This window comes from Zonotrichia albicollis, chromosome 8 (assembly GCF_047830755.1).
Source record: "Zonotrichia albicollis isolate bZonAlb1 chromosome 8, bZonAlb1.hap1, whole genome shotgun sequence".
NCBI classification, from domain to species: Eukaryota; Metazoa; Chordata; class Aves; order Passeriformes; family Passerellidae; genus Zonotrichia; species Zonotrichia albicollis.
This window is the reverse complement of record NC_133826.1, coordinates 38224776-38240051: the sequence shown is the minus strand read 5'-3', so window position 1 is coordinate 38240051 and position 15276 is coordinate 38224776. Positions and strand designations below refer to the sequence as shown.

Below are 15276 nucleotides of genomic sequence, written 5' to 3'. Positions count from 1 at the left end.
GGTGCCCCACAGTGTGACAACTGCCCCTTGGCCTGCCAAGACTCCAGAGTGTCACAGTGGTTCCTTGTTTCCATGAGGCCTTGCAGTGTCACAATGGTCTCCATGATCCCATAAGGACTTTCAGTGTCACAACAGACCAATGGTTTCATGGAGCCCTACAGAGTCACTATGGTCTCTTTGGCTCCACAAGGCTCTGAACTGCCACAATGGCCCTTTGGTTCCATGATGCCCCAGAGTGTCACAATGGAATCCTTGGTTCCACGGTGTCAGAATGGACCCTTCATCACATGGACACCCACAGTGTTCACTGCAGTCCCCTTGATTCCACCAGGCCCTGCCATGCTCTAATGGCCCCTTGGTTCCAGTGGGTCCCAAAGTGTCAGAACAGTCTCCATTGTTCCCTGAGGCCCCACAATGTCACTGTGCTCCCCTTGGTTCCACAGGGCGCTACAGTAGAACAATGGACTCTTGGTTCCATGAGGTTCCTCAGTCACAATGGTCTCCTTGGATCCGCAGTGTCACAGTGGCCCTTTGGCTCCATGTGGCCAGGCTGTGTCACAATGGCTCATGGTTCCATGAGGCCATGCAGCTTAACAAGGAATCCTTGGTTCCATCAGGCCTTGCTGTGTCACAAGGGACTTCTGGTTCCATGAGCTCTTACACTGCCAGCAGCAGTCTCCTTAGTTCTGAAGTGTCACCATGGTCCCTTTGTTTCATGAGGTCCCGCAGTAGAACACGGTCACCTTGGTTCCGTGAGGTTCTGCAGTGTCACAATGGATCCATGGTTCCACCAGGCCTTGCTGTGTCACAATGGCCCCCTGGTTCCAAGAGGTTTCTCAGGGTCACAATGGTCCATTGGTTCAACGTGGCCCCAGTGTGCCCAAATGGATTTTGGTTCCATGGGGTTCTGCTGTGTCACAATGAACCCTTTGTTCCATGAGTTTGCACAGTGTCACAGCTGACTCCTTGGTTCTGTGAGGTCCCACTGTCACCAGATCTCTGAAATATCAGAATAAGGCTCCTTAACACTCATTTGCTATTTCAGAGGGAATAATTTATTCAGGCCTGAGGTCCAACATGGGATAACTCCTAACCTTATATGGACATGTGATTCTACCAGTGTGTTGCTTATATACAGTCACTGAATGTGAATTACAATTTACCCATTTCCATAAAATCCACCCCAAGTTCCCAGATTCACTCCTTGTTTTCTCCATTCCTGCACCCTTGAGCCAGATGTCTTCTTCTTCTCTTCTACCCATCCTTGCTGGGAAAGCAGCCCGTGCGTGCCTTGTTCCTGTGCTGAAAGTTCACAGGCAGGGTAAAAATGGAATGAACCCTTTTGGTATCAGCCCCAGGCTTTGTGTGGGCAGGCAGGGGCAGGCAGGAGGCAGAGCTGTCAGCAAAGGAAGGGGCCAGCCAGGTGGGGCAGCCGGGGGATGCCGACAGCCTGCAGGGACAGAGGCGCAGGGCAGGGACACCGTGGGACAGCCTGGGCTGCACAGGGCACAGGGATGGGCAGCAGCTGCAAGACAGCCCTGCCAGAGCCACCTTGGGCAGCACTTTGGCCATGGCTACTGGCCCTGGGCCTGAGGCCACGAGGGGACAAGTGACCCTTGCAGGGTTGTGCCTCATTGCCTCCTTGTCCCTGCTCAGCAGCCTGGCAAGGGCCGCCTCATGCTCCTGCCCCTGGCATTGCACATCCCCACATGCCAGTGCCCATCCCAGGAAGAGCCCTGGGCAAGGAGGGAGGGACAGGATCTGCCTGGCCAGGGGCTGGGGCTCAGGCCTTGGCCCTTTGCATTCCTCAAACACATCCAGGTTTGCTCAGCACCAGAGACACCTTTGCCTTGTTTGTCCCCAGCTGTCATCCCTGCCTCCAGTGTTCTGCTCTAACTGGAACCTGGGGACACTTTCCCAGTCATATCCCTCAGTGGAACACATTAAAACTTCAAAAAACTTCAGCGTTTCAATTTAATTTTGAGTTCTTGAAAAGTTTTTTGAAGACACTCTCAGGGACTGAGCTTGATGTAAACAACACCAAAACCCTGTGAGAATCATTAAAGTTTTCCTAGTCAAGTGATGGAAAAAGATTTCAAAGAACTTGTAAGAAATACACATTCTTATTTTAAATGAAGTATTTTATATTATCTCCCTTTAGAGCAGAGATTATTTCAGCAATCTGTGATTGATATTGACTCAGGGTCTCTCCTCAGCAGCTCTGGCCTGCTCACAGAAGCTGTGCCTGGAGCTCTGACCCAGTGTGGACAACCTTGCTCCACATTGCCCAGCCCCATCATGTCTGTCCTCACTGCCCTGGGCCCTGCTGTGCTTGGAGAGCTGGCTGCACTCACCTAAGAGGGATTTTCACTTTTTGGGGTTTTTGAAGCAATCTGAACCTCCTGAGTTTCCCCAGTGCAAACAGACACACTGCTCAGGTGTGTGCCAGCCCCAGGTGCCACCAAAGGCACTGCAGAGCTGCCCCGGGCCAGCTGTGAGGGTGGATCATCAGCCCAAGCTGCACTGGGCACTGCAAGGGGCTGTGGCCATGGGCACTGCACTGACCCCACTGCTGGGTTTGGCTGCCACGTCTGCCGTGAGAAACTAAACTGTCCTTGGAAAAACTGGGGAAGACTGGGACATACTGGGGTACACTGGGAATGCTGTGGGAGACACTGGGATATACTGGGAGTGACACTGGGGAAGAGTGGGACGACCTGGGAACACGAGGAATGCTGAGGGGGAATCTGGGTGGACTGGGATGGACTGTGGGGGTACACTGGGACATACTGGGAGTGATACTGGGGCAAACTGCGGACACTGGGGCATCCTCTGGATGAAACTGGGGTGAACTGGAAGGGACTGGGAATAAACTGACGTGTATTGGGAGGGACGGGGCTGTACTGGGAGGGATTGGAGGGGCACTGGGTTTGAACTGGGCTGTACTGAGGATGAACTGGTCTGCACTGGGAGGGACTGGAGGAGGGTGAATGGGCTGTTCCCACCTCCACCGCATCCCATTTGCCGAGGCTCCCGCCAATCACTGCCTGCAGCCAATCAGCGCCAGGTATCCAGGCTTGGGGGCGGTGCCTAAGGTTGGCGCCATCTTTCCTGTTTGCCTACAACTCTCATCATGCCCCGCGGCCGGTTACAACCCCGTTAGAGCCAGAACTACAACGCCCGTCATGCCCCGCGCTCCACAGACACCCTTTCCTCCCCCCCCCCCCCGCGGGATCCGCCCCCGTCTGTCCCATAAATGCCCCCCAGACCCTCCAGGATCCCTCAGTGCCCCCTCAGCGCCCATTCGGGACCCCCCAAAGCGTCCCCAGACCCCCTGAGTGCTCCCAACCCCACAGATGCTCGGTACAGCTACTTCTGGGAATTCGTCTTCTCTCATCCCCCGCGGCCCCAGAGCCCCTCAGAACACAGTCCCGCGCCTGAAACTCCTGCCGTGCCCCGCGCCCTAAATAGCCCGGTTAGAGCTCCCCGAGCTCCCCCCGAGTGCTCTCGAACCATTTACGTCCCCCCCCGAGGATCTCAAGTCGCAGGTCGGACGCAGAAGTGTCCCATAAGTGCCCTCCCGGACCCCCAAATGCCGCGTTCGACCCACTTCCGCGACTACAGCTCCCATCATCCTCCGCAGCGCACCGCCAGCTCTAGTCCACTCGCCCCACCGAGAGCCATTGCAGCTGCGGCTCGAACTCCCGTGGTGCTCCGCGGCCCCATTGAACCGTACGATACCCGTGCTTACAACTCCCCTCACCCCCCGCGCCCCAGAGAACCCCATTCGAGCCTCCCAGGGGCCCGCCCGGACCCCGAAGGGCCCCAAATTCCCCTTCCTGACCTCCAAGCGCTCCCCTGGACCCCCACGTGCTGCCTGGGACCCCGAACGGTTCCTCAGAGTCTCTGAGTGCCTTTCGAAGTGCCCACCCGGCTTCCCCAAGTGTCCTCCAAACCCTCAAGTTCTGTCTGAATTCCCTCCTCAGATCCAAAACTGCCCCAAATGTGCCCCAGAAATGTTTTAAGGGACCCCAAAGTGGCCTCTGTGAGATGCAAAGCTGTGTTTCATGTCAGGTACAAACAGGCGACGTGTGTACTGTTGAATGTGAAATGTTTGGACCCCGACAATGGGAGAGCTATGAATTCTAATAAGTAACTAAGAAAAATAAAGCATGGAAAAAGGCCTTTGAACCTATGTTTTGTTTGCAATTGTTATGTTTGCCCAATTATCCCATCATAAAAACAATATTAAAAGTAGTAACAATTTTAATTGAATAGTTAAAATAAAAATATAAAATTGGATACAATATAATTCGATTAAAATAAGGGATAATTTGGTTCCAATACTAGCGCATAAGCAAGAGATACCGCGGGGTACGGAGGACAGGGTTCAATGACCCTTGCCACTTCACCTGCAAACTTGCCAAGTGAAAATCACCCCTTATGTGCCATGTGTCAATGCCGTCTCCTCCTATTTTCGGTTCGTCACTTTTCTGTCTCCGCCTTCATTACCACCCTTATCAAGCATGCGCCACCACTCGGTTTGGTGGTCGCACAAGTCTTTGGGGGTCGTCACTGATGAAGGCCCTGTAGTCTTCTTCGTTGTCCTTTAATTCACCTTTGGGTTACACATGCGCACCAAGCCAGTACAATGTAAGCCAAGACTAACGTATCACTGCATCTACATATCAAGGCAATAAGTCCCTTATAATTAGCATTTTCTGGGATCAAAGCAGGTTCTTGGTCATTTTTAGCAACTCTATCTTCAGCTTCTTTCCTGTGGTCCTTGAAAAAACATCTGCTGGGAAAGGCGGGGGGGGGGGAAGTGGAGCCCCTCCTCTCCCTCTCCTCTTTGGCATTACTATTTTTAACTTATTTTATTATTTCCAGATATTAATTACTGTATCAATATTGATTACTGTTTCAATTTTTATCAGCATGAATCATACCTATTTACCACACAATTAACCCTGGTTGATTTAGGAGCATTGGAATTAAGGTGTTAAGAATGTTGCTTTTTTCTTGCATTTAATCCATAAAAAAGCTCTGCCATAATAACATTTTGAAGTATAATTTTAGAATATTACTTGTATCCTTGAAATTATAGCTTTGGAATATATATAAAAGAAATATGCTTATCTCACGCCTTATTGAAGCAGAGAAAAACAGCTTGAGAAAGGAAGATGAACATCACAAGGGTTTATGGCTTCGACCAAAGGGAAGCTGGACATCACTGTTATGAGATTTATAGTCTCTGCAATTAAAAGGTGGACACACATCTGGGGAGCTGGACCCCACCAGACGGGATTTGTCTTTCTATTTTCAGAAACTGGACCGTCACCATCTGGGGATACTCCTTTGAGATACATCCTGAGAAAAACTAAAATCACAATAGTGTATAGAATTGTGATGTAATAAGTTGGAATAAAAATTGCTGATGGGTAAAAAAATTGGAAATAGAAACTGCTGAGAAAGCTGATGAGTACCCCTATAAATACCTGTAACCCTCAATTATTGGTGTGCAGTTGGAGGGAAAACTTCCCCCACTGTACTCAGTGCTGTATTGCTCATACCTTACCATATTAAATAATAAATTGATTGCTGCTTGAATATTGGCCTAGTCAAGCTTCTTATTCATAACACTGTTAGCTGCGCTCTTCTATGGGCTGGCCATGGCACTTGGTAATAAATATGCTGTCATGCTGTGAACTGAATTCACACCTTACAGGGCTGTGTTCACTGGGCCTGCTGGATCAGTGCCCACTTCCTTCCTCTGCTCCTCCTCACTCCAGGACTGTAAGAGATCAGCATGGGGTCAAAGACCCTGCAGTATCATTACCCTCTGGTAATGCTCAGAGGTCCTCTAAGGGCTATGTAATGCACAGCATCTGGGTGTGGGGCATGTGCTAAGGAGAAAGAAAGAGTCTGTGAGAAAGCTGAGCTGCTCTTACATGGGACTGCAAAAATGACAGGAACTTTTTGGCATATAAAGCTTTCCTTGCAGGTCAGGGACCAGGGAAAGCCTAATCAGCTGTGGCCCTACAGGGCAAGTCTGTGCTAACTCCCAGCACCAAGTGCAGGGCTGTGGGACAGGGCTCCTACAACAACAGCACAGCTCTGTGGAAGAGCCCAGCCTTGCATCTGGGTTCCTGCCTGCTTCCCCTTTAGAGACAGCTGTGGCCTGAGGATTTGTGTCTGACGGAGAGCTCCATCCTTGTGCCTCCTGATCTTTCCCAAGTGGCCAAATGGGGATGCACCAGCAGCTCTGCTGGGAAGGTGCTGGCTCATTGGCTGTTTTTTGAGACTGTGCCCCCCATATCAGCTTTATGTGTGTGTGTGGGGGTGCTCTAGTGGGTGTGGTTACACACTCACTGGCCTTGGCAGAGCACAAGTCGGAACCTTTGAAGGTTCCAGCTGCTGTAAGGCTCAGGAGGCAGAGCTGGTGCTGGGCACAGTGTGTTACTGTGCTGAGGGAAAGGTGAAAACAGTTAATAATCCACCCTCAGCTAATCACTGAGGGCTGATGGGAGGCACAGGCTTGGTGGAGCTGCTTTGTACAGGCCAAGGTGCTTATCAGCTGTGCAGTGTCCCCAGCAGCCCCTGGCAATGCTGGTGCAGCTGAAGGACAGGCTTGATGGGTCTGGTGCAGCCCCACAGCCTCAGACACTGCGGCTCCACTGTGCACAGCAGCATGGCTGAGCTGGTTGTTGGTCAGGTAAGGGCTCAAATATATTTCCTGCCACTTGCTCCAGCACAGTTCAGCCTGGAAAAAAGGCATTTTTCCAAGTGTAGGGGAGTCAAGCTCCAATAAATGTCAACTGAGCCCTGGTGCTTGCTCCCTTGCATGAATCCTCAGTGAGGCACCAGGGCCTCCTGTCAGCAGGAGGGGAAGGGAGATCACAGTTGTTGGAAGAATACGTGACTGAAGGCTGAGCACAGGGTTTGTGGTGCTTTGCGTGGCTCTTGCATGACATCTAGGCTGGCTGTGGCAGTGTAAGCTAACTTTTTGTTTTGCATCAGGCTTTATGCCAGAGCCAGCCCCTTTCCAGCCTTTGGGGTGATTACAGCTGTTGCTCTGTATTTCCCTCCCTCCTTTTTTCCCAACAGCTATTCTACTCCAGTACCATAGGCAGGCAGTGATGGCTGCCTGTAGCTAACAATACAAACTGAGATCTGCCTGCAGAGCCATAGGAAGGTGTCCCTGGGCTTGTGAGACAGGCCAGGACAACACAAACTGAGGCCACAGCCATGCTGTGCTTTCAGTTGAGCCTGAGGTGGAGCTGCTGTGCTTGTATTCAGCATCTAGATGGGGCAGGTGACATATCTATCTTAGCTGGGACAGAAACAGAAGTACAGCCCTTGCACAGCATCCTTCTGCTAGGCTGTGCTAAGCTCAGGGGCCTCTAAACTGGCCCTAAAGACCTAGGTCTCCACTCCTTTCCCAGATCCCCAGCCTCAGGGAGGACTTGGGTTTAGGAGCCATGGCTTTTTCTTCCATCAGACTCCATTAAGAAAAAGTCAAGTTAAGCAGTTCATTAACATTTAAAATACTGTACAGTGTGTAAACCAAATATTCCCCTCTCCACAACAATCCCGTGCTCTCAGCAGATGCTCTGGTGAAGAATACTGCTTTTGGCACTGTTTGCCTTCTCTTTCTTCTTCTTCTTCTTTATGGGGTCCATCTCAAGACAGCGCCAGATCTGCAGTGTTTCATCAGCAGCTGCTGAGGCCACTGATGTACCATCAGGGCTCATGGTCAGGTCCAAGATTCTATCAGTATGAGCTGAGGGGGAGAAGAAATGTGCAATCAGGGCTGAGCTGATCAGCACATGCACATTTACTCCTGTATGCTCCCATGAGCCCTGCCAGCTTGCACAGCTGTCCCCCCAGTGGTTGTGGCAGCATGATTTCAGACCCCAAGCATACACTTGGATCAATGGTATCTCTTCCACAGCCCCGTGGGCATGCTTTACTCCTAGCAGCATGGCCCCGGATACTGTCCTGTATCAGTGATGCTGCAGGCTCCAACCAAGGAGTGCAGCTATCTTCAACCTCTAACGCACCCCCCACACCCAGGCCCTGTCCACCTATAGTAGGAGTCTTAGTATCTGTAAGTAAACAAAAAGGGGGAAATATAGTAGGAGTCGTAGTAAAATATCTGTATTGTATATTGAATATCTGTATATAGGCCTTGTCCTGATAAGCCCTGGTTGTTTTTGATGGGCTGCAGCTGCAATGTCCTTAATTGGGCTGCAGCTGTAGCTAGTGAAGATAACTGGGATAAAAGGGGCTGGGCTTGGCCAGTCAAGCTGAGCTGACAAGGAGCCCTGAGGAAGAATGAGCAACAAGCAGGAGAAGAAGTCAGAGCTGTGAAGAACTGCCCCCAGGAAGTATCACCGAGAAGGTACGAGACTTTAGAAATATGATTGCAACAGTATGGGACTTTAGAAATGCAACAACAAGATAACAACATGCACCTACCTTGCAGCTCTGCAACCTTGGTCATTGTTGGATACTTCCATATAACCAGCTGATTCTGTGCAAAGCCATGGCCTGAAATGAGCTCCTTGTAGTTTGTGGACCATAGGATAGAAGTCACCTGCAACGAGGCAGTAACACAGGCGAGACAAGGTGCATGTGCTGATGCTCACCACTCGGAGGCGAGCATGGTCCCCCTCCTTCCCCGTGCCTCTGGGCCAGAGGAGCCAGCAGCTCTGTGGAGGTGTGCTGCCAGAAGGTGTTTGTCTCCAAGCTGATGTTCATCTCTCACCTGGGAGCGGGTATCAACAGCACTGAGGCAGGCGCCAGAACACACATTCCAGATGTGGATATGTCTGTCATTAGTGCCACCTCCAGTGGCTGGAACATTCATCTGCCATGGGCACCACGCCACAGCCTGAGAGAGGAGAGTTCATTTTAAAACATACAAGAGGCAACCTGCACCCAGCCAGTGCTGCATGCCTGCCTTGCACACACATACCCGCCCATGGCAGCTCTGTGCTCACCTTGACAGCACCCTGGTGCTGAGTGAAGGTCTGTACAGGAGCAAAGTTGCCACCCCCACCTTGGGTGCATGGCCAGATGTTCGCCAGACTGTCATTGCCACCACTGGCCAGGTAGCGGCCATCCAGAGACCATTTGAGTCCGCACACCTCGTGTGTGTGGCCAGCAAGGGTGGCCACGTGATGCTCAGCCACTTGGACATCGTGGTGATGGATGTGCCCAGTCCGTGCACCACTGCAGAGAGAAGGCTTGCAGGGTCAGGCTGCACATTTTCACCCAAATCCATTTTTGTTGTTGCAAGACTGCTATACCTGCCACTGGGTTTCAACCAGTGTTACCAGCAACACAGGTCTGTTGGTGTGAGTGAAACACCCACACAAGCTCTTTAAAGCTTCAGCACAAATTGCAATACAGGAAAGAGGCCTTCTCCTCACAGCCCCAACAGATAAGGCTGAGTAAGGATCCCAAGCCAGGACAAACTTCTCTCTGCCATCCCTAACCCATGCCACACATAGATTGAGGGATAGGAGTTTGCAACAACTGGAAACTGCCCTTGACCCACTGCTTTACCTGGAGAGAATGCAGCTGTTCTAGCTGAGGGTTCCCACATGGCCACAATGGCTGGTCATGGTTCGGGGACGTTTCAGCTGCTCAATGTCCCATAGCTGGAGAGGCAAAGCAAAAAGTTCTTCAGAAGAAACCCAATCCTGTTTCTGTGCCCTAGGAACCTCACTGCACAGGCTCTGGCATTCAGCTTTCTCAGTAAGGGAACAGAGAAAATGTGTATCTCTTGACTATAGCACAGAAGGTTACGCTGCTTATCAGAAAACCCCCAAACCAAACCCTGCCTTGCACACTGGGCAGTTCCACCCCACACGAGGGAAGACAAGTCAGGTGCATGGCATCCTTCCTCTGCCAGCCAAGGTTTTGTCCCCAGGCCCCACAGTTCTGTCAATCCCTAGAAAACACCTCTAGTTTTACTCCTGCATTCAACTGAACCTCAGCACTACTTGTGCCAACAGCAAGGTAGTCTCCATCCATGACACAGAGGAAATGTAAATACCTGGATGCTCCGTCTGCAGCAGGGGGATAATCTCCCTAGTACCGTAATTCCACAGATAAACAACAGTGTTGTCCAGAGTCACTGCCAAGAAGTTCTGGGAGCTCCAGTCTGAGATTCAGATCTACAATTTGAAAGAGCAATGCAGGTCACACCATGCTTGGCTAGAGAGCATGCCCTTCACCCGTGCTGATGCAGCAGGTGCGGGTGCACATATGCACACACACACGTACAGGTGAGGGGCAGCCTTCTGAGTGTCACTATGCCCAGCTGCTGGGGCCAGGTACCCTGCTCCAAGGTATCTACACAGTGCCCTAGACCACTGTCCCTGTAAGGCTACACAGGGACACTTCAGAAGTGGTCTGCGCTAGCCTGGGTACACAAAATAATACAGACAGCCCAGTTACACTGTCCTAGGAACAGCAATCCAGTGCAGAATGTTCTGGATGCCCAGCACTCAACCCTGCAGCCTACTTACTATAGGGGCCTGAGTAAAGATATGTATTGCAGTAAAAGATCTCTGTATTGTATAAGTGACCCTGCCCTGATTCTAGGTATTGTAAATGGGCTGCAGCTGTGATGTCCTTAATTGGGCAGCAGCTGTAGCCCGTGGAGGTAGCTGGGATAAAAAGGGGCGAGGCCTTCAGGGAGAGCTAGAGAGGAGTCCTGACTGAGAAGCAACAACAATGCTGCTGTGAAGAGCTGCTGTGAGAAAACCACCCAGAAGATATGAGACCCTAGAAATATGATATGCAACAATATGAATACAACAACTTACAGTAGTGGTTGCGAATCTCTGGTGCATCCAAGACCTGGTCTGGCTTTGAGGGAATATATCTGCTATTCTTCCTGCTGAACCCAGGTGCCATTTTCTGACTGTAGAGCACTTTTAGGTTATTCTGATAGCCTGTGTGCAGGGGAACAGGTTTGTTAACCTGAGTTAGTTTCCTCCCAGCTGAGTGCTGCTCACCCAACTAGGAATCCCTTGGAGTGAAAATAAAGTCCTAAGAGAAACACTCACAAGCCTGCAGTGCACTAAAATCACTGGCAGAATGAACTGCTGAACAGGGCTGAGCTACAATTTCCTCATTCATGGAAACAAATTTAACAAACACTTGGGGTTTTGAATCCCATTATATTTAGTTGCAGTTTTGCAGAGAAGGGCATATGTGGCCCGAAGTTTGGAGTCCGACTAGCTGAGGGCGAAAGGCCGACGCCCCTCTGCAATTTCTGGTCAGTACCCTTTGGCGTCTGATGGCCTCGGGCTGTGCTGGCTGCGGACTGGCTTACACCGCTGGTATTGGAGAGGAACGGAGCTGACCATTTCCCGGGGGTTAAACATCGGTTTATTGAAGGTGTTGCGGGATCCAAACGCGGGGAAACCAACCGGGAAAAAGTTTTTTCATAGGGGGTGAAACAGGATTATAAAGGAGGGGGGTGGGTACAGGCGGAACCAATTGGGAAAGGTGAGGGGATGAACTTCACAGAACTGACACTCCATGGAGACCAATAATCAAAAGGTAAAGGAGGTGTCCTGGGACCCCAGCCAACCACCATCTCCAGAGAGGAGAAGGTTCTCGAAACCTGGGAGGAGAAAGGGAGTGATTGACTGGACCCAGGGAGGAAACAACTTTCACTTATAAGGGAAACCAGGGGAGGAGCAATTACATATCAGCAACTATGAATAGCGGTTACTATAGCAACTTAGCTGACAGGCTAGCACTGGCGGGAAAAACTGGGGGAACGAAACCATTTTACACATAATAGGGGAGAACAATACATAAATTGGGGGAATAACACAAGAAACTTAACAACACACTACAACACAGTTTAAGCTAGAAAGTTCAGAGCAGAGAGTTTGATGCTCTTACAGACTTCATGAAGGTTTGGAACCTGCAGTACAGGTGACTGTCACCAACATCTTTTCATAAAACTCCTTTCTTTAGGATTTTTCTCCCTTCTGAGAAGCTGTGGCCTCAGCAACAAAATGTAAACAATGGTTATCTTCTGCGGTGGAATGCAACAGATGGATGCATGATTGGTCTTGGGTGAATGTTTGGACTTACTGACCACTCACGGCAGAGCTGGGTCTCGCTCTCTGCTGAGACACAGCCCTTTGTTTATTCGTTCTTTTTCTATTCTTAGCTTAGCTAGCTTCTGAGAGCTTTCCTTCTATTTCTTTTAGTATAGTAATAATGTAATATATTCATAAAAGAATAAATCAAGCCTTCTGAACATGAGGTCAAGATTCTCGCCTCTGTCTTCACCCTGAAGACCCTTGCAAGCCCTGTAACAGGTGACCAACTGGCACTCATAGCACCTCTCCTAAATAAATTCACTGTAACTGTTATGCCCTCCCTCGACCTCAGGAACCTTAAGAAAGGAGACTCCAGCTTGTACAGCTCTCAGAAACCAGCTGATTTCTCTTGTGACCACACACAGAGCCTCTGTGTTGCTGTTCCCCTGACCTGATCTCTCCTGCTGATTCCGCTCACACAGACATACCTTCTGGAGCATTCTCTGGTTTTCCAGGTGGAGGATGAGGATCTTTGAGGTGGAGGATCTTTGCCTCTTCTACATCAAAACCATTCAGATTCACTGCCCAGGCTTTCTGTTGCTCCTACAGAGACAAATCACCCTCAGTGCAATGCATTTACAACAATTCCCACACTGCAATTTAAACAGACACCTAAGTCCCCTTCTCTCAGAATCTGCAGATGTTTGACTGTGCTGCAAGGGTCAGTCACACAGAGGCAGGTCAAAGCAGTTTTTCCTCAGACCTTCATACATCGTCCTGCTCACATTTTCACACAATGGCAAATTCAGTGTCATTGCCAGTGGGAAAAGCCACAGCCACAAAGCAACCAAATGCTTCATAAACAGATTTCAGAACACAGTGTAAAATATTCCAGAAGTGTTCCCTGTGGAGACATTGTCCTAGAATAGCTACCACCAGCAGTTTCACTTTGCATAGGCTTACAGCTTTGTGTTTTTGTTGCCTGCTACATTTTAAAGCCTCATTAGTCAAAAGCTAAATTTTGCTACCAGAAGCAGCATAGGCTTAGACTGCATGGCAGTCTCTACAGCTTCAATCTCATGCTTGGCACCTGAAGCCCAGAGCTGCAAGTAGTGATGGCTGGGACTTGTCAGTCCGGCGTGCCCACTTGATAGAACCTATAGTTTACTGCTCTGTAAAGGGGCGGGAAGGAGTAGCGGTTGTTGAAGTAATTGTAACTTGGCAACATAATCACCTTCTTGGTAGGGGAATCCTCAGCAGGGTCATTCTCTTTGGTTAGGAGGAAATTTGCCATCTCCACCTGCATAGTGCTGTGGTTGGGAAGGTAGCGATCCCCCCCAGCCTTTGTGGGGGTGCTTTGAATTTTGGATCCAGATTTACCTGCATTCACATATGAAAATATTGTCTTACAGCTATTTAACAGCCTGTATTAGAGCTTTCACGGGAGTAAACCCAACACTCTTCCACATCACACCCCCCAGACAAATAGGACTCTGAGGTCTCATGCCACCCAGTCACAACTAACTTATATTTTCCTCCCTGCCACCAAGTTGGTTAGGGACTGTGTGCACTTGGGTCTAGTGCAACAATTCCAGAGTCCAGAGATAAGGGGAAGATACAAAAACGCTCACAGGATGTAAAGCTGTCAGCTGACAGGCCCGCCCACACTCGTCCTAGCATACAGCTGTGCCAGCAAGGCTCAGCTGGGCGAACAGCAGCTCACCAGCCCCAGTGCTCAGAGCTCTGCCCCTCATGCTGGCAAGGAGGTGGGTGGCTGTCAGGAGCACAGCCCACCTCCTCCTGCCTGAGCAGCAGCCGGTAGGGCAGCGTGGCAGGGAGCCCAGAGCCCCATGGCTACAGACAAGCAGCCTGGGCCAGGCTCCCGCACTAAACCTCTGCTGTTGGTGGCCGGCGCTCACCGGGTATCTTGGACGGCATCTGTCTCTCTGTCTCTCTTGCTGGAGCTGTGGGAACGATTGGCCAGCTTCACGGGCGACATGCCGACGGGGCTGGGCCCGGGGCCACTCTCCTTGGCCTTGCGCTGCCATCGTGCAGGCAGCGCGTTTGGGACCAGTGTGTCCAGCTTCAGCAGCCCGTGCAGGTCGTCCTTGAACAGGAACTGCGCCATGGTCCTGCGGGCGGGCAGGCGGCGTTAGCCGTACCCTCCAGCTGGGCTGAGCCTACTCCGACAGGCCCTGCCAGCCTCCCCACCACCGGACCGTGCAAGCCCTCCGGCCGCTCCTCCCCGCCAACGGACACCCCCACTCTCCCCAGCTGCTCCTCGGGACACCCCATCAGCCGATACGCCCTCCCTCCGCTCCTCGGGGATCCTTGAGCAGCCGGCACCCCTTCCAGCCGCTCTTTGGGGCTCTCTCGGATAAGTGACATTCTCCTGTCCCCCGCCTTTCAAGGGCAATCTCGTCCCTGCTCTTTCTCCTCCCCACTGTGCTTTGCCTCTGCCCTGTGCCCCTGGGGCTGCTCTTGGCCAGGCAGCCTCAGTGGGAGCCAGCACTGGCTGCAGCCTCAGCGAGCCCCCCAGGACAAGGCCCAGCAATTAGGAGGCCAATGAAAGCTCTGGGCAGCAGCAGAACCCTCAGCAGAGTTCTTTGGACAATCATGGACTGGCCACACCTACACTGCAGCCTCACTGGGAATGTTTCCCATGTACAGCAGACTTTCAAAAGAAGCTGTTTGAGGAAAGGAGAACTAAACGCTCACTGTCTTCTCCTCAAGTAAGTCCAAATTCGGACAGAGCATAAGATGAAGATCAGCTCCAAGACAAGCAGGCCTGCCAGGAACCCCAGCCAGCAGCCTGTTCCCTGACAGAAACCCCTTCCAAGGCCCTTCTGGGAATCAGGAACATGGGCAGTGGTTCCAGCTGCACTTGTGGGAGCAATGGGGAGCATCAGCCCGTGCTGAGCTGCACTGCTGAGCTGGCGGCACGGTGGATGCGGGCAGGACGTTCTCCGTTTCCCCCAGAGCTGGGGCCTGCAGGCACCTTGCCGCCCCTTGGCACAGGCTGTGCCACCCCACGAAGCCCAGCAGGCTGGGAGGAGAGCCCAGGGGCGAGCAGGAAGCTGAGAGAAGGCCCTGCTCTAGAACTGAGGGACTTCCGCCAGAAGCAAACAAAGATGGTAACTTTAAGACATTCCCACTGTGCTCAAAGTTTGTCTGATAAGACTAAGAGGGGAGCTTG

General features: G+C 51.3%; 1 pseudogene; it reads right to left on the bottom strand.

Annotated features, from left to right (window-relative positions):
- Positions 1 to 7601: 7601 nt before the first annotated feature.
- LOC141729782 (cell division cycle protein 20 homolog) lies at positions 7602 to 14208 on the bottom strand (annotated as a pseudogene).
- Positions 14209 to 15276: the final 1068 nt, after the last annotated feature.